Here is a 24,200-nt window from a genome sequence, read left to right as displayed (position 1 = left end):
TCGCCGGGAGAATGTACCCGGCGCTATGTCCTCTCACCGGGCGAATGTACCCGGCGCTATGTCCTCTCGCCAGGAGAATGTACCCGGCACTATGTCCTCTCACCGGGAGAATGTACCTGGTGTTATGTCCTCTCACCGGGAGAATGTACCCGGCACAATGTCCTCTCACCGGGAGAATGTACCTGGTGCTATGTCCTCTCACCGGGAGAATGTATGCGGCGCTGCCGCTATGCCATCTCGCTGGGAGAATGTACCTGTAATGTTAAAAGGTTAAATTGTACTCTCTCTCTGAACATTAATGTTAAAGGGTTAAACTGTACTGTCTTTCTCCAAGGAGCTGAACATTCTGGAAGTGGGTGGGGGTAACATTCTGTCTCACAGACAGCATGCAGGAATGTGGATAACTGTCCGTTGTAATTCACACTTCACCTGGGCAGCCATTTACTACTATTCTATTGCTATTTTCAAATTAAACTTTAATTTAGTCCCTTCCATTCAGAAATGCTTTCATAGCCATCCCCCAGCCAATCGTTTGTTTGATCATCCCCTGATACTGCAATATATCACACCTATATTGTCTGGGGAAGGAGCGGGACCAGAACTCACTTGCAGGGCCACCCCGAAGCAAGGACATATCCCACCCACACTGTCTTGGAGAATCACGGAGTCAGGAAACCGTCTGCATAACGATTCCTCAGGATTAGGGCGTTTACATTCACATTATTTCCCAAGATGACCCCAGCCTACAGTTGTACCTGGAGAAACGTGGTTATGGGTGGGGGGAAGTGGCTGGAGTACCTGTGAGCATTACCAACTGACCTGGATAAACAGGATGTGTTTCTTTAGTTCGGGGCCTCCTTTGCCTTGACTTTGCACGCCTTCGAGGGTGGTCAAAGGGGTCACTTTGCTTGTGCAGGCTTTAATAAACTTTAACTGTTTGCGGAATTGGTGTGTGCAAATTGCATCTCATCTGTGAAACCTCAGGAAAAGATCCTAACATCTCCTCTGCTGCCAGTATCCCTCTCACCGGGACAATTTTCCTGCAGCTGCCGGTATCCCTCTGACCTGGAGAGTGTCCCTGCAACTGCCAGTATCCCTCTCACCGAGAGAGTGTCCCTGCTGCTGCCGGTATCCCACTCACCGGGAGAACATCCCTGTTGCCGGTATACCTCTCATTTGGAGAACATACCTGCTGTTGCCAGTATCCCTCTCACCGGGGGAGTGTCCCTGCTGTTGCCAGTAACCCTCTCACCAGGAGAGTGTCCCTGCTGCCGGTATCCCTCTCACCGGGGGAGTGTCCCTGCTGTTGCCAGTAACCCTCTCACCAGGAGAGTGTCCCTGCTGCTGACGGTATCCCACTCACCGGGAGACCGTCCCTGTTGCCGGTATCCCTCTGACCGGGAGAACGTCCCTGTTGCCGGTATCTCTCTCACCGGGAGAATGCCCCTGCTGTTGCTGGTATCCCTCTCACCGGGAGAATTTACCTGTTGCTGCCGGTATCCCTCTCACGGGTGAACGTCCCTGTTGCCAGTATCCCTCTCACCGGGAGAGTGTCCCTGCTGTTGCCGGTATCCCTCTCACTGGGAGAACGTCCCTCTCACCGGGAGAACGTCCCTGTTGCCGGTATCCCTTTCACCGGAAGAACGTCCCTGTTGCCGGTATCCCTCTCACCGGGAGAGCGTCCCTGTTGCCGGTATCCCTCTCACCGGGAGAACGTCCCTGTTGCCGGTATCCCTCTCACCGGGAGAGCGTCCCTGTTGCCGGTATCCCTCTCACCGGGAGAAGGTCCCTGTTGCCGGTATCTCTCTCACCGGGAGAAGGTCCCTGTTGCCGGTATCCCTCTCACCGGGAGAACGTCCCTGTTGCCGGTATCCCTCTCACCGGGGGAACGTCCCTGTTGCCGGTATCCCTCTCACCGGGAGAAGGTCCCTGTTGCCGGTATCCCTCTCACCGGGAGAAGGTCCCTGTTGCCGGTATCCCTCTCACCGGGAGAAGGTCCCTGTTGCCGGTATCCCTCTCACCAGGAGAGCGTCCCTGTTGCCGGTATCCCTCTCACCGGGGGAACGTCCCTGTTGCCGGTATCCCTCTCACCGGGAGAGCGTCCCTGTTGCCGGTATCTCTCTCACCGGGAGAAGGTCCCTGTTGCCGGTATCTCTCTCACCGGGAGAACGTCCCTGTTGCCGGTATCTGTCTCACCGGGAGAAGGTCCCTGTTGCCGGTATCCCTCTCACCGGGGGAACGTCCCTGTTGCCGGTATCTCTTTCACCGGGAGAAGGTCCCTGTTGCCGGTATCTCTCTCACCGGGAGAAGGTCCCTGTTGCCGGTATCCCTCTCACCGGGGGAACGTCCCTGTTGCCGGTATCCCTCTCACCGGGGGAACGTCCCTGTTGCCGGTATCTGTCTCACCGGGAGAAGGTCCCTGTTGCCGGTATCTCTCTCACCGGGAGAAGGTCCCTGCTGATACCTCCGTTCGCCGAGCAAAGCCACGCCTGTCTCCCCGCATGTGGCTCCCTCTCACTGCCGTGCCGGTGCTGCTGAGCCAAGCACCACAGACAGGAAGGGAAGGAAAAGCCAAAAGCAAATAAAACAAAAGAAAAGGGAGGAAGTGAAAGTAAAACAAAGAAGGAGAGTGGATGGGAGAGGGTGGGACCTGGGCAGGTGCCCACACACAGCCCTGTTACCCCAGCACCACCTATCACTGGTTTATGTGCGGAGTGAAGTACCAGAGAAAATGTGGGTACAGTCACAATCTTTCAGTAACACTTGGACAAGTTCATGAATAGGAAAGGTTGGAGGGATATGGGCATGGAGCAGGGACTAGTTTAGTTTGGGGTTATGGTTGGCATTGACTGGTTGGACCGAAGGGCCCGTTTCTGTGCTGTATGACTCTGTAGACATTCCTATTCAAGTGTTCATTTGAAATGCGGGCCGAATGGCCTCCATGTGTGCCACAAACCTTGTGTTCTTCCATAGGAGAGGGAGTCCCGGGATATTGACCCAGGAACTCTGATGATAAAGTGATATACCTCCATGAAAGGAACAATGTTCCCTTTAGTTTGCAGTCACAGGGGACTGTTGTTGTCTCTATCCCCGTCCAGTGAAAGACCTATCTGATTTATGCAGTGCCCCTTCTGTCCCCATAGCTTTGCAAAATGTTTTCCTTGGATTTTGCGACTGATTCTCTTTTGGAAGTTCAGTTTTATTTGTTCCATGGAATGTGGGTGTGGACCTTGTGAAGGTGATGTGGGCTGCCTTATTGAACCGAGGCAGACCCTGTGCTGCAGGTAGACCCACATTGCAGGAGGATTAGGTCCAGGGGTGTATTCGAATGGTTCCAGGGATGGGAAGCTTCAGTTCTGAGGACAGATTGAAGAGGTTGGGTAGAGGAAGGAGATCTGATGAGGGCGAGCTTCAAAACCACAAGTGGGCTTAAGAGAGTACCTTGGGAAAACTGTCCCACTTGTGAAGGGACCAAGATTGCGAGGAGATCGTGATTTGCAAAAGAAGCAAGGGTGATTAGATTACTTACAGTGTGAAAACAGGCCCTTCGGCCCAACAAGTCCACACTGCCCCGCCGAAGCGCAACCCACCCATACCCCTACATCTACCCCTTACCTAACACTACGGGCAATTTAGCATGGCCAATTCTCCTAACCCGCACATCTTTGGATCGTGGGAGGAAACCGGAGCACCCGGAGGAAACCCACGCAGACACGGGGAGAACGTGCAAACTCCACACAGTCAGTCGCCTGAGGCGGGAATTGAACCCGGGTCTCTGGCGCTGTGAGGCAGCAGTGCTAACCACTGTGCCACCGTGCCACCAACAGGTGATGTTTTTAAATTGAGTAGTTGGAGTATGTAATGCACTGACGGAAACGTGATGGAAGCAGTTTCATTTGAGGCATTCCGGACTGCGATGCCTGGGTAACAGAGTGCAAAATCATGAAAAATAAACCAAGGATAACATAAATTTCATGAAGGAGCAGCATATTCACAGTAGCCAAGGGGATTTTGCCAAATTGGACAGCGTGATGACAAGGAATATAAATGTTGACTGTGTATCACCGGAAATCAGGCAGGTGAGGCAAACCACGGGATCACACAGCTTGGAAAGCAGACTTTCAGCCCATCATTGCTGTACTAGCCCTTTGAAAGAGCCGTCCAATGAGTCCCACTCACCTTTGTTTCTCTCCACAGCCCATGCTTCCTCTCAGGTAGTTATTCACTCCCTTTTTGAACGTTCCTGTTGAACTGTCTGTGCCTGATTGGCAACATCTGGGGGAGCTTTGCAGAGTGAGGGGACCTCATTGAGGGGCATAAAGTGCTGTCGTGATGGACTGTATTTGCACACTGGAATACTCCTGTCAGTTCTGTATTGGAAGAGGGTTTAGGGAGTCTGCTGGTACCTGACAAAGATTAACAGGGTCGAAGATAACCCGAGGTCGGTAGTAGTATTTTCTGGCGACAGTGACTGAAGGAGTTAATATTAAACCAATCCAGTCATTGCAACACATCCAAATATCCAGCATGATTTAAGGTCAATGGAACTGAGGTACTTGGCAAACGGAAGTTGCTGAAGAACAGCCAATCCATTGGGGTCAACTGGCAGACATCGGGGTCTTGAATGAGACTCGTGAACCGGCCCAAGTTCTGGAGGAGACTGTTGGGCCGGGAGACGATCCATGTGGGAAATGTGACACCTCGGGTCCATTGAGTTGAGGCTCTTTTACTAGAACTACAGTGGCTGCTGTCAGTGTTGGGTGAGTGCTCATAACGTCAGCTGGACAGAGAGCTTGTACCCAAGTTGAGAAATCAACAGGCAGCACAGCTACACGAGAAGATCATTCTGAGAATTCGAGGAATCTATGGCCTAGTGGTATTTGGACTGGGCCGTTAACTCAGAGAGGGAGGAAGATTTTTGCTGAGGAAGGAGATGTGGCTGTGGTAGCGAGTCTGTTTGAGGACGTTTTTGCTGAGGAAGGAGTTAACTCAGAGACCCAGGTAATGTTCTGGGGCTTTGGTTCAAATCCCACCATGACAAATGGTGGAATTTGAGTTCAATTTTTAAAAGTCTGGAACTAAGAGTCTAATGATGACCATGAATCGATAGTTGATTGTTGGAAAATCCCATCTGGTTCACTGATGCCCTTCAGGGAAGGAAACTGCCATCTTTACCTCGTCTGGCCTACATGTGACTCCAGGCCCACAGCGATGTCATTGACTGTTAGCTGCCCCTGGGCAATAAATGCTGGCCCAGCCAGCCACGTACGCCCCCCCCTCCCCCCAATCCAGCGAACAATTTTTTTTAAGTGACTATTCGAAGGGTCAAGGCTCTCTTTGAAATCATTTAATTGGATTTTCACAAAGCATTTGGCAGAGTGTTGCAGGTTAAACGGAAAATCAGTTGTGTGCTTAAAAAACAATCCCGCGTTATCAAACAAAAGCAGAAGTGGAGAGAGAAAAATAGTTAACATTTCAGCTCCAGTGACCCCAAAAAGAGACCTGCTGATTTTCTCCAGCACTTTCTGTTTTTACTTCAAATTTCCAGCGTCCATGGTTCTCGGTATTACTATCCTGCATTGTGAAGTTTGTTTTATCCCATTACTGCATTGGTAATAATATAAGTTTTTTTTCCTCTTTATTCTTTCACTGGATGTGGGTATCACTGGCAAGGCCAGCATTTTTAGATTAGATTCTCTACAGTGTGGAAACAGGCCCTTCGGCCCAACAAATCCACACCGCTCCTCCACAAAGAAACCCACCCAAACCCTTACCCCTACCCAATATTTACCCCTGACTAACGCACTTCACACTGTGGATAATTTAGCATGGCCAATTCACCTGACCTGCACATCTCTGGGAGGAATCCCACGCAGACACGGGGAGAATGTGCAAACTCCACACGGCCTGGTGCTGTGACCCTGGTGCTGTGAGGCAGCAGTGCCAACCACTGAGCCACCGTGCTGCCCCTCTCTCATTGTCCTTGAACTGATCAGCTCACTGGGCCTTTTCAGAGGGCAGTTCAGAGTCAACCCGTTGCTGTGGGTCTGGAGTCACATGTAGCCCAGGATGGTGGATTCCCATCCCTGAAAGGATTTGAGTGAACCAAATGAGACTTTACGCCAATCCTGGATAACCCCATGGTCATCATTCCTCAGTTAAAAATCACACAACACCAGGTTATAGTCCAACAGGTTTAATTGGAAGCACTAGCTTTCGGAGTACCGCTACTTCATCAGGTGAAAGCTAGTGTGCTTCCAATTAAACCTGTTGGGCTATAACTTGGTGTTGTGTGATTTTAAACTTTGTACGCCCCAGTCCAACACCGGCATCTCCAAATCATCATTCCTCAGCCTCGCTTTTAATTACACATTTAATCATTGAATTTAAATTCAGTCAGCTGCAGTGGTGGACATTTCCCCACAGTCAGTGTACAGAGTGTGGGCGAGGTTTCCATCCAGTGTAATCCCATAGGTATCAGCGCACGGCAGACCGAAAAATGTAAATTTGGGTCATGCCTTTCTCCACCTCAATGTCTTGACATTGGTCACAGACAGCTGTGTATTTTCGTAACATCCACCTGAGAGAAAGGTATTCATTGAAAAGGCAGTCCCTCTGATAGCGTAGCACTCCCTCTGTACAGCACTGCAGAGTCGGCTTGGATTAAGCGCTGAGTTGTACAATTGGATAGACATGGGGCGAATTACATTTATTAATGGCAAATGTTGAACACTGAAACTGAAACAATAATTTTGCTGACAAAAATTTAAAGATTATGAATACCAAAAACTGTGCTCTATCTTAAACGCTCAGTTATGTTGTAAGTATGAAAAGTGCACTGGAAATCAAGGAGCAGTCACTTTATTGGGAGCTTCTACAGACCCCCATAGCAACAGACACACAGAGGAGCAGATCGAGAGGCGGATTTTGAAAAGTTGCAGAAGTAACAGGGTTGTTGTCATGGGTGACTTCAAGTTCCCTAATATTGATTGGAACCTCCTTAGTGCAAATAGTTTGGAAGGATCAGATTTTGTCAGGTGTGTCCAGGAAGGATTTCTGACTCAGTATGTAGATAGACCAACTAGAGGGGAGGCCATATTGGATTTGGTGCTCGACAACAAACCAGGTCAGGTGTCAGATCTCTCAATGGGAGAGCATTTCAGGTGTAGTGATCACAACTCCCTGACCTTTACTGTATTCATGGAAAGGGATAGGAATAGACAGTATGGGAAAATATTTAATCAGGGGAGGGGGAATTACAATGCTGTTAGGCGGGAACTGTGGACCATAAATTGGGAGCAGATATTTTCAGGGAGATAGACCACAGAAATGTGGAGGTTGTTTAGGGCCCACTTGCTGTGAGTGCTGGATAGGTTTGTTCCACTGAGTCAAGGAAGGGATGGTAGATTGAAGGAACCCTGGGTGACGAGAGATGTGGAATGACTAGTCAAGAAGGAAAACAAGCTTACTTAAGGTTGAGGAAGCAAGGGTCAGGCAGGGCTCTAGAGGGTCACAAGGTAGCCAGGAAGGAGCTGAAGAATGGACTTAGGAGAGCTAGAAGGGAGCATGAAAAAGCTTTGGTGGCTAGGATTAAGGAAAGCCCCAAGGCATTCTACACTTGTGAGAGGAACAAGAGGACAGCCAGAGTGAGGGTAGTGTTGATCAGGGATAGTGGAGAGAATTTGTGCCTGCAGTCGGAGGAGATAGGGGAGGTCTTTAATTAATATTTTGCTTCAGTATTCACAGATGAGAGGCATCTTGTCATTTGTGAGGACAGCGTGAAATAGGCTGATATGCTTGAACAGGTTGATGTTAAGAAGGAGGATGTGCTGGAAATTTTGAAAACATGAGGATAGATAAGTCCCGTGGGCCAGGGGAATAAACCCAAGGTTACTACGGGGAGGGAGGGAAAAGAGGAAGTGGTGGAGACTGGTACAATTGCAACATTTAAGAGGCATTTGGATGGGTATATGAATAGGAAGGGTTTGGAGGAATATGGGCCGGGTGCTGGCAGGTGGGACTAGATTGGATTGGGATATCTGGTCGGCATGGACGGGTTGGGCCGAAGGGTCTGTTTCTATGCTTTTAATCTCTATGACTCTATGAATCTATTTAAGCGACTCTCGGACAGACGCATGGATGATAGTGAACTGAAGTGTCTGTAGGTTAGTTTGATCTTAGAGCAGGATAAAAGGTCGGCACAACATCGAGGGCCGAAGGACTGTGCTGCACTGTCCTATGTTGTATATGTCTTGGCAAAGTATTCCATTACTGTTGCAATGTCAGAAATGTGAAAAACAAGATCCCACAAGCATCATTAGCAGTAGCCAACCGATGACCAGTTTGTTAGTGCAATGGGAATTCTTATGCAGCAGACTATAGTTCCTGATGTTTGGAGGTTGGTTAGCTCAGTTGGCTGGATAGCTGGTTTGTGATGCGGTGTGACCCCAATAGCGTGGGTTCAATTTCCACACCAGCTGAGGTTATCATGAAGGACTCTCTTTCTCAACTCACCCCTCACCAGAGGCATCAGACCTCTCTCTCTCAGGAGAGAGCAGCCCAATGGTCGGGTCAGACTTTACCTCTAGGTGTTGGTTAAGGTATAAATAGCAAGGGATAAGCACCTTCTACCATCTTCAAAATTGTGCCATTAGATGTTTTACATTCATCTGTGAGGGGAGATATTAATAGAAAAGACAGTATAGCACTCCGACTGTCCTGCGCTGCAGAGTCAACTTGGATTATGTGTTGCATTGCGCAGTTGGGTAAACGTGGGTCCAGTTGGATTTATTAATGGTAAATTTTGCTTATAATTTTGCTAATCAAAATTTCAAGGTCATGAAAGCTAGAAGCTGCCATCTTAAACTGCCAGTGATTTTGTAAGTACTGTGTTAAAAATGCACTCAAAATCAAGGTATCTTTGAATAATACTTCTGAGTAATTGGTCATGATCAAAAGTATGCCCCTTGTCAGATCCACGCCCCCACACCCGGCACCTTCCCCTGCTCCCCTGCCACCGCAGGAAGTGCAAATCCTGCACCCACATCTCCCCTCTCACCTCCATCCAAGGCCCCAAAGGATCCTTCCACATCTGACAGAAATTTACCTGTATGTCCACAAATGTCATCTACTGTATCTATCGCACCCAGTGTAGTCTCCCCTACATTGGGGAGACAGGACGCCAACTTGTGGATCATTTCAGAGAATATCTCCGGGCCACTCGCACCCACCAACCCCCCCGCCCCGTGACTGAACATTTCAACTCCCACTCCCACTCCGTCAAGGACATACAGGTCCTGGGTCTCCTCCACTGCCAAACCCAAACCGCCCGACGCCTGGAGGAAGAACGCCTCGTCTTCCACTTTGGGACTCTGCAACCACACGGGATTAATATGGATGTCACCGTTTTTTTTCCTCCACCCTCCCCCCACCCTGCCCGCCCCGCCCCCAATACCTTATCCCAGTCCCAAGCCTCCAACTCGGCACCACCCTCTTGACCTGTCCATCATCGTTCCCATCTATCCACTCCACCCTTCTCTCCAACCTATCACCTTCACCCCCACCTCCATCCACCTATTGCACTCTCAGCTACCTCTCCCCCCAGCCCCACCCACCTCCCATTTATATCTCAGCACCCGAGGCTCACAAGCCTCATTCCTGATTAAGCGCTTCTGCCTGAAACGTTGATTCTCCTGCTCCTTGGACGCTGCCTCACCTGCTGTGCTTTTCCAGCACAACACTCTCGCCTCTGATCTCCAGCATCCACAGTCCTCACTTTTTCCTAGTTACAAAAGTATGTTTGGATTCATAGTGACGAATGTGGAGAAGTGGGGTGGCATTAGTCTGCAGACTGGTGAGTAAGATCACACCAGGAGTTCTGAGAGAATCTGTGGACAGCAACAAAACAGCGAGGTATGGGTGGGATTTAAGGCTTTGGGATGGAGGGAGAAGTCCAAGGATTGGACTCGAAGCAACAGAAATTTGATTTGAGTGTTGGAACAAAATAATAGAGTAGCCAGAAAGGGCAGTGTAGAAATTAAGGGAGGAAAGAAATTCATTTTCACTCAGCAGCCATATTCTTCAGAGAAGGCATTCTAGAAAAATCCGTGAGATAATGAAGTCATCAGAAATGAGGAGGGACGATCTGAATAGGTGGTGGACATGAGTTACATCAGTTCACGTTCTATCACTCTGGGAGGAAGGGAAACTGGTGGAACAGGAAGTGTGTTGCCATGGCAACCTGCAGGTAGAGCAAGTGGGCAATCTGAGACAGAGAGAACGATAGCCCCAGGCTTTTGAGGGAGACGTAGGCCTGGGAACTACTTTATATTTCAGGTCATTTATGAAAAATGTTATTTTAACCGCCAAAGGATTTAATTTGAGCTGCAGATATCTGAGGCAGAAAACAGCTGGTTGTCAGGTAAATCCAATCAGTTCATTGTGAAATCTATAACTTTTGAATTTGGTTCTAAATGGAACCTTATTTTGAACGGATGATTGGTAGCTGAGAGAGTGAATACGTTGGCTGGTGTTGCTATCGGAAACCACTCAGGTCTCGCATGTATTTTTTAATATGTTGATAAAACATTCTCGTTTTGTAATCCTGCTTCATAAAATTAAGTAGATTGCACATCATGCAAACTGCTTTTGAATTCCTTATTTTATCAGTGACTCTTAGAGATATTGGGTTCTAACTTTGGTATTCCCTCAATTGAGGGCATCTTTCTTGTGTCTACCTTGTCAAATCATTTCATAATCATTAAAAAAAACCCAGTCTTCCCCCTGAGCTGTCATCTTTCTGAAGATAAAAGACCTCCCCTCTTCGGTTTTTTTCCTCATGCATGTAACCACTCAGCTGTGCAATCCTTGTGATTTTCTTTGCTCTGTTTTGTTTCCTGTTCTCTGGTTGTGTTGGTGTTATCAGATTGTCAGTCCAGACTGTACGAGCTGATGATTTGTTTAAGTCTACTCTCAACCCCTTCATTTGTTCACTAACCCCACTCTGCCTCTTGTTAAACATTCCATTACAGTCTGTGGGGCATAATTTAATGTGATTGGAGGAAGGTTTAGGGAGATGTCAGAGGTAGGTTCTTTACACTGAGGGTGGTGGGTGCATGGAATGCACTACCAGCGGTGGTCGTAGAGTCAGATACATTCGGGACATTTTAAGCAACTCTTGGATAGACACATGGATGATAGTAAAATGAAGGGTATGTAGGTTAGTCTGATCTTAGAGTAGGATAAAAGGTCAGTACAACATCGAGGACCAAAGGGCTGTGCTATGTTCTATGTTCTGTACTTCTTGGAAAAATATTTTCAAAGCATTGTTACTGTTGCAATGTCAGAAATGTGAAAAACAAGATCCCACAAGCATCATAGCAGTAGCCAACCGATAACCAGTTTGTCGATGTAATAAGAATTCTTATACAGCTGACTACAGTTCCTGATGTTTGGAGGTTGGTTAGATTGGCTGGACAGTTGGTTTGTGATGCAGCATGACCCCAATAGTGTGGGTTCTATTCCTGGACCAGCTGAGGTTATCATGAAGGACTCCCTTCCTCAACCTCTCCCCTTGCCTGAGGCATGGTAACCCTCAGGTTAAACCAACATCAGTCCCCTCTCTCTCTCTCTCAGGAGAGAGCAGCCCAATGGTCTGGTCAGACCTTACCTCTAGGTGTTGGTTGAGGTATAAATAGTAAGATCAGGACTCCAGGGATAAGCACCTTCTACCATCTTCAAAATTGTGCAATTGGATGTTTTACATTCATCTGGGAGGGGAGATATTCATAGAAAAGGCAGTACACCTCTGACAGTGTAACACTCCAACTGTACCGCACTGCATGAGCAGTGTAGTACAGTGCAGACTGTACGAGCTGATGATTTATTTGAGTCTACTCTCAACCCCTTCATCTATTCCCTAACCCCACTCTGCCTCTTGTCAAAACATTCCATTACACTCTGTGCTCTTGAGTCATTAATTGATCATCATTCAAAAGCTATTGGTATTTCTCGTTGATCACAGTGCTTATGTCAACCTGTAGTCATAGAGATGTACAGCACGGGAACAGACCCTTCGGTTCAACTTGTCCATGCTGACCAGATATCTTAAATTAGCTTTGTCCCAGTTGCCTTATCCCTCTACAAGGAGAAAGTGAGGACTGCAGATGCTGGAAATCAGAGCCGAAAATGTGTTGCTGGAAAAGCGCAGCAGGTCAGGCAGCATCCAAGGAGCAGGAGAATCTCCTGCTCCTTGGATGCTGCCTGACCTACTGCGCTTTTCCAGCAACACATTTTCAGTTCTTATCCCTCTACACCCTTCCTATTCATATACCCACCCAGGTGCCTTTTAAATGCTGTAACTGTACCAGCCTCCACCACTTCCTCTGTCAGCTCATTGCACACACGCTCCACCCTCTGCGTGAAAACGTTGTCCCTTCGGTCCCTTTTATGTCTTTCCCCTTTCACCTCAATCTATACCCTCTAGTTCTGAACTCCCCTACCCCAGGGAAAATACCTTGTCTATTTACCCTATCCATGCCCCTCATGATTTTGGAAATATCTATAATGTCACCCAACAGCCTCTGACACTCCAGAGAAAACAGCCCCAGCCTATTCAGCCTCTCCCTATAGCTCAAACCCTCCAACACTGGCAACATCCGTGTAAATCTTTTCTGAACCCTTTCAAGTTTCACAACCTGGTATAAGAGGACCTTCTTTCTCCTGCCACCAAATGTTATGCTTTTGCATGCACTTCCCCTTGGGGTCAACCTTAGAATTACAGAATCCCTACAGTGCGGAACGAGGCCATTCAGCCCATTGAGTCTGCACTGCCTCACTGAAGTGTATGCCATGCAGACCCATTCCCGTACCTTATCCCTGTAACCCTGCATTCCCCATGGCTATTCCACTTGACCAGCACATCCTTTGACATGATGGGGCAATTTACCGTGGCCAATCCATCTAACCTGCACATCTTTGGACTGTGGGAGGAAACTGGAGCATCTGGAGGAAACTGGAGCATCTGGACAGTTGGTTTGTGATGCAGCATGACCCCAATAGTGTGGGTTCTATTCCTGGACCAGCTGAGGTTATCATGAAGGACTCCCTTCCTCAACCTCTCCCCTTGCCTGAGGCATGGTAACCCTCAGGTTAAACCAACATCAGTCCCCTCTCTCTCTCTCTCTCAGGAGACACTGGGAGAATGTGCAAACTTCACACAGGCAGTCACCCAAGGCTAGAATCGAACTCGGGTTCCTGGCACTGTGAGACAGCAGTGCGAACCATTGTGCCACCCCAAGTGACCATATGAATGAAATGCCCATGAATTTTGATGTAGAGTGCTTAGATTCAAAGACCATTTGAATGAAAGCAGCACGTTATAAGAATTAGATTCACTACAGTGTGGAAACAGGTCCTTTGGCCCAACAAGTCGACACCGACCCTCCGAAGAGTAACCCACCCAGACCTATTTCCCTCTGACTAATGTACCTAAAACTATGGGCAATCTAGCATGGTCAATTCACCTGACCTGCACATCTTTCGACTGTGGGAGGAAACCGGAGCACCTGGAGGAAACCTACGCAGACGCAGGGAGAATGTGCAAACTCCACACAGACAGTCACCTGAGGCTGGAACCGAACCTGGGACCCTGGTGCTGTGAGGCAGCAGTGCTAACCACTGAGCCACCATGCTACCCCAAAGGTAGAAGGCCAGAAGGTAGGAAGCTTGGTGGTGCTCACCTACAGTGGGTGTTGCAACAAAGTTAAAGCTGAGAGTCTTTGTCACATGTAAAACTGGTGAAAAGCAGTTTTTGTGATGACGTTTGCTTTTGCCCGAAATGTCGATTTCGAAGCTACTTGGATGCTGCCTGAACTGCTGTGCTCTTCCAGCACCACTAATCCAGAATCTGGTTTCCAGCATCAGCAGTCATTGTTTTTACCACTTTACACAAAGGATGCAACTTAATAATAGTCCTTGATCTCATGGGTTGAGATGGCATCTGTGCTCAGATACCATCTAAATCCATGAGATCAAGAACTACATGAACTACAGCCACATTCCTGATATACTGAAGGAGCAGAATATTCAATACTTAAGCTGAACAAGCCATTTGAGGAACATGCACACCCTGAAAGGAGAAGGTAGATTGGTTTACACAGAGATAGAGAGTGGAGACTTGTACACCGCCCAATTTGATGTTTCGTGACCAAATCAGTCGGTGCTATTAATGCCAAAAGCTATCAGTCATCACCAATATCCAGCTCAAGGTGAGGAAGGTAATTCTGAAAAGGAAAGAATCAAATCTGACCCAGAGTGGGACCTTGCCGTCATGCCAGTGTGACTTAATATGAATGCAGTGAAGTCTTTGCATCAACTGCTAAAGGCAATTTTAAAAATGCTTTGATTGTGATTAAGCATATCTTAGTCGACCGAATTCATCTAGTAAATTCTACCACATTAATTTAATTTCTGTTACCATAATGTCTGTTTTCAAAATGGCGCCAACACTGGGCGACTGTTTGCGAGCTCTGTAAAGCAGATCTTATTCTCAAGTATCTTACAACCATCTGCACTTTTAAACCCAAACTCTTAAGTCTGTAAAAATTGCTAATAACGTTATGCCTCGTTCTGTCTAAAGACCCTATAATTTGTATTTACTTGTATGCTGTGATCTGCATAGTATTACACATAAAACAAAACTTTCTATTGTACTTAGGAACATGTGACAAGAATAAATCAAATGAAATCTAATCATATTAATACGGCGACCATCCACACTGCAAGTGATGTTTTATTCTCGATACTTCTGGATGGGCTTTGGGGACTTCTAAGGTCCTTTTGTAAGCCATATATGACACCTTTGATGTGGTAAATGTAGACAAATTTAAAAATCACACAACACCAGGTTATAGTCCAACAAGTTTATTTGGAAGCACTAGCTTTCAGAGTGCTGCTCCTTCATCAGGTGGTTGCACTCCAAAAGCTAGTGCTTTCAAATAAACCTGTTGGATTATAACCTGGTGTTGTGTGATTTTTAACTTTGTACACCTCAGTCCAACACTGGCTCCTCCACAGCATGACAAATGTGCTTAGACACTTTGTGAGTGGTAACCAGTAGAGTTTGACATGGTACCATGTCAGGAAATCTCAGGGTAGACGACCAAAATTCGGTCACAAGGTAGGATTTAAGGAGTATCTTAAAAGACAAGAGCGAGGTGGAGAGGTTGGAAAAGACAACTCTGGGGTATAGGCCAAGTAGCTGAAGGTATGGTCTTGAGTTATGGAACAATTAAGATGAAGGCAGCTTAAGAGGCCAGAACTGGATCATTATAAATATGGGAGAGCTAGGAACACTGAGGCAAGTAACTCACCACCTGACTCCCCATGAAGTACATGAATAGAAGAGGTTTGGAGCAGGCAGGTTAGACTAGTTTGGGATTCTGGACTGGTTAGACCAAAGAGTCTGTTTCTGTGCTGTATGACTCTTAGCCTGTCAATGTAGCACCCTGATTTGGCACTGTGTCACTTTACCTTCATGACCAGCAATGTGGGTTTACCTAGACTTCAAGGCCTGTAGCAATTCAAGAAGGCATCTCACTGTCACCTTGTGGGAAATTAGGAATGGGCAGCAAGTGCTGGTCTGACCCACAACACCCACATTTCATGAACTAACTTCAGAAAATCTCACTTGTGTTGCACTGAAGCGCAGATGGGAGTTCAAACCTAGAGGATATAATTTTATGACGAGTGGAGAAAGATTTAAAAGGGACCTGAGGGGCAACTTTTTCCCACACAGGGTGGTTCGTATGTGGCATGAACTATCAGAGGAGGTGGTAGTTTCAGTCACAGTGACGTCATTTAATCGACATTTGGACAGATACATGAATAAGAAGGGTTCAGAGGGAGATGGGCCAATTGCAGGTAAATGGGACTAGTTTAATATGGGAAACCTGGATGGCATGGGTGTGTTGGACCGAAGGGTCTGTTTCGGTGCTGTATGACTCCATCATTGCTGGGCGGATTGGTGAGATGAGGGGGTGCTGACGACATGGAAAAATTGTAAAAAGGGATGAAAGTTCTCAAATGAAGGCATCACCAGAGCTGGAGCTCATGTAGGTCAATGAACACCAACTTTGGGGGCGGACTGGGGTGGTGGTGGAGGAGGTGGGGGGGGGGGGGGGAGTCCCTGACAATACGGGAACCAATGGGAATGGACCTCTTATCTCTGCATCCTGGTAGGGACTGGTGCCTCTTTAACGTGAAGGAGGGCCCTCATTTAGTCTCCTTTTACCTCTACTCTGAGACTCCTCTTACCCATCACTTCCCCTTTGTGACTGGAGCTAATAGGACCCCTGACCATTTGTTGCTCCTCTTCAGTGAGGGTTCTCATTTACAAACATATCCCCCGACTTGCTGTTCACAGCCTGAGCTGTTGATGATTGTCGGGGGCCAGATGGAAATGGGCCACTCCTTTCTGTGCCACACCTGTTCCTGATGTGCTGTAGCTCACCATTTCACCTAATCACCTCCCCTTCACACATCCCCTCGCGTCCCCACTGTGCACTTTCTCTCTTTAATCCCTCGGCCCGAGAATTGACACCACTGTGTGAGGCTTTCCAACTCTGCAGCAGTGTCCTGCAGCCTCCAGGACATTTTGAGGACACAACAGTGCGCAATCCCAGAGAACAAAAGAGAAGTACAGCACAGGGAACAGGCCCTTCGGCCTTCCTGAGCCTGTGCCAATCATTATGCCCTAACTAAACTAAAAAACAAACCTTCTGCTCTTATTCGGTCTGTCCCTCTATTTCCTCCCTATTCAAGTAACCATCCCGATGCCTCTTTAATGTCACCAATGTGCCTGCTTCCACCACCTCTTCTGGCAATGCTTTCCAACCTCTTCCCACTCTCTGCGTGAAAAATTTCCCTCACACATCTCCCTTACACTGTCGCCCTCTCACCTTGAACCTGTCCCCCCTTTTCATTGAAACTTCAACCCTGGGGAAAACGTCTCTGACCCTGTCTACGCCTCTCACCATTGTGTAGATCTCCATCAGGTCTTCTCAGTTGCCATCTCTCCAGTGAAAACAACCCTGGTGTTTTTAACCTTTACTCATAGCCAATGTCCTCGAGACCAGGCAACATCCTGGTGAACCTTCTTTGTAAGGGAATTCAAGCAGTATTTTTTTTTTTAAAAAGAGCCCTTTTCTTTGAAAAACAAAATTCCTGGTGTGTTTTATTTTTAAATTGCATAATTATCTGGAGATGTAGGGAAGAGCATTCAACTGACAAATTGAAAATTGGCTAAGGAAGACATTCACTTTGTGAAAGGAGACATGGGTGGGTATTGGTGGGAACATGGGAATAGGGTGGGTGGGTGTTGGTGGGAACACAGGGACAGGGTGGGTGGGTATTGGTGGGAACACGGGGAGAGGGTGGGTGGGTAATGGTGGAAGCGCCGGGACAGGATGGGGGGCAGTGGGAGCGTGGGGACAGGGTGGGTAGGTGGGTAACGGTGGAAGCGCTGGGGCAGGAGAGGGTGGATAACGGTGGGAGTGCGAGGACGGGGTGGGTGAGTAATAGTGACAGCGCGGGGACAGGGTGGGTGGGTAATGGTGTGAACGCGGGGGCAGGATGGGTGGGTGGGTGACAGTGGGAGCGCGGGGACAGGGTGGGTGGGTGGGTGGGTGACGGTGTGAGCGCGGGGACAGGGTGGGTGGGTGACGATGTGAGCGCGGGGACAGGGTGGGTGGGTGACGGTGGGAGCGCGGGGACAGGGTGGGTGGGTGACGGTGGGAGCGCGGGGACAGGGTGGGTGGGTGACGGTGGGAGCGCGGGGACAGGGTGGGTGGGAGACGGTGTGAGCGTGGGGACAGGGTGGGTGGGTGACGGTGAGAGCGCGGGGCCAGGTTGGGTGGGTGCCGGTGAGAGCGCGGGAACAGGGTGGGTGGGTAACGGTGGGAGCGCGGGGACAGAGTGGGTGAGTGGCGGTGGGAGCGCGGGGACAGGGTGGGTGGTGGTGGGAGCGCGGGGACTGGGTGGGTTTGTGACGGTGGGAGCGCGGGGACCGGGTGGGTGGGTGGCAGTGGGAACGCGAGGACAGGGTGGGGGGGTGGGTGATGGTGTGAGCGTGGGGACAGGGCGGGTAGGTGATGGTGGGAACGCGGGGACAGGGTGGGTGGGTGAGTGACGGTGGGAGCGCGGGGACTGGGTGGGTGGGTGTGTGACGGTGGGAGCGCGGGGACTGGGTGGGTGACGGTGGGAGCATGGGGACTGGGTGGGTTCGTGACGGTGGGAGCGCGGGAACCGGGTGGGTGGGTGACGGTGGGAACGCGAAGATAGGGTGGGTGGGTGACGGTGTGAGCGCGGGGGCAGGGTGAGTGTGTGACGGGAGCGCAGGGACTGGGTGGGTGGGTGGGTGGGTAACGGTGTGAGCGCGGGGACAGGGTGGGTGGGTGACGGTGTGAACACGGGCACAGGGTGGGAGTAGAAAGTCAGCCGATGTTTCCAAGAATCTCTTGTGTCTTTATACCTTGATAGCATTTGGATTTTGGTGATGAATTATGCATTCCCTATCCTAAATTGGTCTTGCACTGAATCTGTTCAACAGCATTGCTGTGGGTCTGGAGTCTCAGATAGGCCAGGCTGGGTGAAGATGACAGATTTCTTTCTCAAATCAGTGGACGAGAAGATTTTTTTAAAAATAAAATTTGTTGATGGATATCACAGTCAGCAACATTCCTTCTAATTTTCATTCCTGCTCAGCTGGTCTCTGAGGTAACAGAACCTTCTGGAACCTTGGAGCTGTTGACGGCCACCATTACTAATGGTTAGTTTTTTAAAAATTCATTCATGAGATGGGTGTGAGTGGCCAGGCAAACATTTATTGCCCATCCCTAATTGTCCTTGAGGGTCATCCATTTTGCTGTGGGCTCTGGAGTCATGTAGGCCAGAGCAGGTAAGGATGGCAGTGTCCTTCCTTCAAGGGCATTAGTGAACCAGATGGGGTTTTCCAACAATTGATGGTAGATTCATGGTTGTCAATGGACTCTTAATTCCGGATTTTTATTGAATTCAGATTCCACCATCTGCCGTGGTGGGATTTAAACTGGGATCCCCAGTGCGTTTCTAGATTAATCGTTCAGCAATAATACCACTAGATCATTGCCTCTCCAGGTTTATTCAATTCCAGATTTATTAAGTTGAATTTAAACTCCACAATGGGATTTGAACCCATGTTGCCAAAGCTTTGCCCTGAGCCTCTGGAATACCGGTGCAGGATTATTACCACCACATCTGGTCGGAAGGTGTCTTTCCTTCTGTAGCCATTTCTCCTGTTCATAAAATCCACTGTTTTCACTCTTTGTGTGTTGTTTGCTATCTTAGAGTCTGACTATATTTTGTCCTGCGCAGTTCATCCCATAAAAGAGCAAACCCATCCATAGCCAATAAAAGTTCTAGCCTTGTAATAATTCTTGTTTTAAAGCAGAAATGAGTCTGGGGCCATTTTATTTCCTTGTCGGTGTACAGGCGCGTGTTCTTGAGCCTTTGTAATGAGCTAAAGCTGCTGTGTTGGCGCAGGGAGGTGAAAGCTGATGGATTGCTGCACTGAACGGGTTCCAGACCCGCTTTCCACATAAGGAGAAGTGACACCGCCTTTCTGTCAACCTCAGCAAATACAAAACCCATGTGACCTTGAGAGCAGGGTCGGTTCTGGAGAAGGTGCCAAGCCCTGGGTCGCGGACTGTCGTGTATAAATCAAATGACTGCTTGACCACGGTAGAAGTGATCTTTCAGAGCGCAGCTCGTTTATAACATAGCTGCTGCTGGCTTTGACCCCAATCTTGGACTGTTTCCCCATCCCCCCTCTCCCCCATCTCCCCCCCCCCCACACCATCATTGTGATTGTTTGAGTAAAACACGCAGTATGGCATCCTGACCACGCAAGCCACTTAATTTATCGGTGGCTTGGTTTACCTCATGAGAATACTTGCAATGAGAGGTTTTTGGCACTTTTAATTGACGCCTTATATAGTGCTGTTCCTCAGCTCATCGTCAGAGGCTTCATTTAAAGATAAAGGTAGAATCAGTCAAGGCAACTGGGCCTAGAGGCAGAATCAGCTAAACATGGACCTCTGGAAGAACCAGCCAATGATATCTATGTGCAAAAATGCAGAATGAATGAAGATACCAGAAGTAATCTTACTGTCCGGCCGCCTCTTCCTCCGTATCAATGTGGTTTTGTCTTGTAATGTCAATCTCAAGAAGTGCATCGATGGGCTGAATGGCCGGCTTCCACACTCCAGGGATTCAAAGATCCCCTTCTGCTTGTGGACAATCGCGCAGGAATCCAAAATCTACTGCAGTCTTTCTCATTTAACTCTGTTCATCTGCAAAGGAAGTCTTGGTGCATTGTGGGAGAATGTGCATCTTTGAGCCAGGAAGCTGCGGACACCACTCGGCCATTGCCTCCTGTTGAATTATGGCTAGATTATTGATCCAGAAACTCAGCAAACTCTGGGGACCTGGGTTCGAATCCAAACCATGGCAGATGAATTGAATCCAGTAAATAAACATCTGGAATTTCGAATCCACTGATGACAATCCATTGCCGGTTGCAAAACCTATCTGGCTCAGTCATACCCTTGAAGGAAGGAAATCTGCCATTGACTCCAGGTCTACAGCAACGTGGTTGACTTGAAGTTGCCCTCTGGCTCACACTCAAGGGATCATACCTTACCGCCAATGTCCTAGTCACCAACGGCTCAGATTTAAGCTCTACCTTCCTGCCATGTCCAGACATGAATGCTGGTGGACAACTAGACATAATCGAGAGGGAAGGCTGAAGTTCAGAAGCCGTGATATTTAAAGTAGCTTTGGTTGAGATGAGAAACAATGAAGGCAAGAAGTCATTTGTAAGAATGGAGTCTGAGAATATTTTTATTCTAAGTTGAGATAGATTCTTATCACTGATGAGGTGGAAGGTTTTAAGGGTATGTGGAGTAATCCGATCAACATGATTTTTACACAGCGAGTGATTCATGTGTGGAATGAACATCCAGAGAAAATAATGGAAGGGGGTACAATTACAAAGTTTAAGAGACAATTTGGACAGACACATGTATAGCAAAGGTTTAGAGGCGTATGAGCCAAATCAGGTGGGTGGGGGTAGTTTAGTTTGGGATTATGGTTGGCATGTACTGGTTGGACTGAGGGGTCTGTTTCCGTGCTATATAACTCTCCGACTCTGAGTGAGTTTGTATATTGGACATATTCTTGATGGAGAAGAGGTGGCATGGTGGCTCAGTGGTTAGCACTGCTGCCTCACAGTTGCAAGGACCCTGGTTCGATTCCAGCCTCGGCTGACTGTGTGGATTTTGCACGTTCTCCCCGTGTCTGTCCGATTTCCTCCCACAGCCCAAGGTTGTGCAATTTAGATGAATTGGCCATGCTAAATTGCTCATAGTGTTCAGGGATGTGTAGGTTAGGGGCATTAGTTAGGGGTAAGTGCGCAATAATGGGTGCGAGGAATGGGTCTGGGTGTGTTACTCTTGGGAGGGTCAGTGTGGACTTGTTGGGCCGAAGGGCCTATTTCCATACTGTAGGGACTCTAAGATTCTAAGAGAATATTGAGGGATTCTGTGATTAATGTTCTTGACTTCTAAAGGGCCGAGATAATGTTGACTATGGTTTCACCTTGTCTGGACTGTAAAATGAGAGGACATACCTGCATTGGAAGCAGGTATATTCGACACCAATCCACGGAAACAACATGGCAGTGAGTGAGTATTAAAGCACCAGGACAGGCCGCAAAAGAAAATGGATGATGTGGATTCATCCCAATGCAAAATCAAATGGCCTTCTTTTGGAGATGAAGATTTTCCGATAAAGTTGATGAGTCATTGGAGACGTGGCACAGTGAATGTGGTCGTGCATTTGGGAGGAGCAGTTGATTTGGATCTTTAGCTCCCAATGTTCTCCAAAGCTGGTGGCGGGAGAGGGGGGGGTGTTCTTTTCTTCTCGTGTCTGACTCTGTTGTAGGCTTTGTGAGAGAGAGAAAGAGAGAGAGAGAGAGAGATCTGTGAGATAATCAGGAGGTCCATCGCTGTCATACCTTGTGATCACCAGGAGAGCAGAGCAAGCTCAACTGTGGACTTCTTGTATTCACACGCTAATCGGTCTTGTGCAGGTTTTTCAGTTCACTCTTGTCGAGTGTGTTTTGCAAATTTAAAATCACGCTGCCGATAGTTTTGAAGAAAGCCAGTTCAGTTATTAACAATTGCGCAAATAATAAATTTCAACCTTCTGTCGCAACCATGTTTGAACTGGATGTGTTTGAATGTTGGAAGGCACAATGTTATTTTATTGTGTTCCCGTGGAAAACAAACCTCACCAGACAGTGCACTGAAGTTTTCACCCTCTCCTTCACTTACAGCACCACGCTCAGAATCTGAGCTCTGTTCCAATTTGGGTTTGAGATTTCCTCCATAAATTGGGCCATTGGCTTACCTTTGCCAGTAGATATGAGACAGCTATCGTGTTTGCTTTCAAGGGTTTACACCGAGACACTTCTATGCTTTAGGTTCCCTGCAAACCCAAGGGATGAAGAAATCTCAGGAGGGACTGCTGCTATCCCAAATCAACTCTGCGAGGAAACCTCACATCCATTCCCAGCTTGACAGATGCCTGGTTGGAAGTTTGGAGTGTCAGACAGCATCTTGTTCCAGGTGTAGTGGCTAAGGTGCTTTGGGAGATCTGTGATGTGGCAAGAAACTTAAAGACATCACACTGTTGGTGTGGGAATGTTCATCAAGGTGCACATTGTAATGTCAAGGCTGAGCCTGTGCTGTGGTGCAAATGGATATGATATGTGGTGGTTGTAGCAAGGCTTCAGTCTACCCTCTTGCCAGTGCTGAGCATTTCAAGGATGTAAGGTCAAGGATGGAGCATATCACATTTGTGAGAGTGCTAATTCCCCACCTTAGCTGCTCGCTTCACTCATTATTTTCTTCACCCCTTGGGTTTGCAGGGAACCTAAAGCATAGAAGTGTCTCGGTGTAAACCCTTGAAAGCAAACACGATAGCTGTCTCATATCTACTGGCAAAGGTAAGCCAATGGCCCAATTTATGGAGGAAATCTCAAACCCAAATTGGAACAGAGCTCAGATTCTGAGCGTGGTGCTGTAAGTGAAGGAGAGGGTGAAAACTTCAGTGCACTCTCTGGCGATAGACCAGAACTTGACACCAGCCTGAGCTGCCTCTTGTTAAGCAAGTGTGGCGCACGCTTGTTCTGCCAAGCCTATGAAAGAAATGCCAGGATCTGCAGTGGGCAAGCTTCTGAGTCGAAAAGTGTGGTGCTGGAAAAGCACAGCAGATCAGGCATTATCCGAGGAGCAGGAGAGTCGACGTTTCGGGCATAAGCCCTTCGTCAGAAACATCCTTGAATGTTAGTGAGTTTCGAAAACATCAACTAGCCACAAAGTGACATGACACACTCTCACTAGTATCCTTACATATGGATGAGGAAAGACACCACTTCTACTGGGACAACACATCCATCCTAGGACAAACCAAACAGAGACACGCACAAACAGAGAATTCCCAGAGGCACGGCATTCCAACCAGAACGCCATCAACTTGGATCCTGTTTACCACCCCTTGAGAAAAATAACAGGAAATGACACCACCATCAGAAACGATGTCACCACGGGAAATGACATCACCAACCCAACTAAAATCAAACATATAAATAGAAAGTGGGCTACACCACCAGTGCTTCATTCGGAGGCTCACTGAAGATGTTACCTAAAATGGTAACAAAATGTCTGAAAACGGCCCTTCAAGCTCAGTGAGCAAAACTACATCCAGATCCTTGAATGTCGCCTGACCACATTCCTGATGAAGGGTTTATGCCCGAAATGTATAGTCTCCTGTTCCTCAGATGCTGCCTGACCTGCTGTGCTTTTCCAGCACCACACATTTCAACTTTGGCTCTCCAGCATCTGCAGTCCTCACTTTCTGTCAGTGGGCAAGCCAGTGATGGGCTTGAGCAATAACTGTACAGCGTGAAAGGGAACTGCAGGTGTGGGTTCAGATGAGCCAAGTCCCACCTGACCAAGTTTGTTAATGACCTTAGAAAGATTTAGAGGAGAAATAGAACTGGCTGTCAGACAATTCGGCATTCCCGAGGACTTGTGAGCCAA

The 24,200-nt window shown here is 48.1% G+C and overlaps 1 protein-coding gene across 5 annotated transcripts in view; it reads left to right on the top strand.

The window, feature by feature from the left end:
• The window catches only part of LOC140458478 (talin-2), a 327,438-nt gene that overhangs the window by 119,727 nt on the left and 183,511 nt on the right, over positions 1-24,200 (top strand). The window contains exon 1 of one of the 5 annotated variants that reach the window (XM_072553134.1): positions 10,401-10,420. The exons of the other annotated variants lie outside the window; for them this stretch is intronic. The gene's annotated coding sequence lies outside the window, so the exon portion shown is untranslated. Of the gene's footprint in view, positions 1-10,400; positions 10,421-24,200 lie in introns of those variants that run through there. 5 annotated transcript variants of the gene reach the window in all.

This window comes from Chiloscyllium punctatum, chromosome 33, assembly GCF_047496795.1.
Source record: "Chiloscyllium punctatum isolate Juve2018m chromosome 33, sChiPun1.3, whole genome shotgun sequence".
NCBI classification, from domain to species: domain Eukaryota; kingdom Metazoa; phylum Chordata; class Chondrichthyes; order Orectolobiformes; family Hemiscylliidae; genus Chiloscyllium; species Chiloscyllium punctatum.
This window is presented reverse-complemented; position numbering and strand designations above follow the sequence as displayed.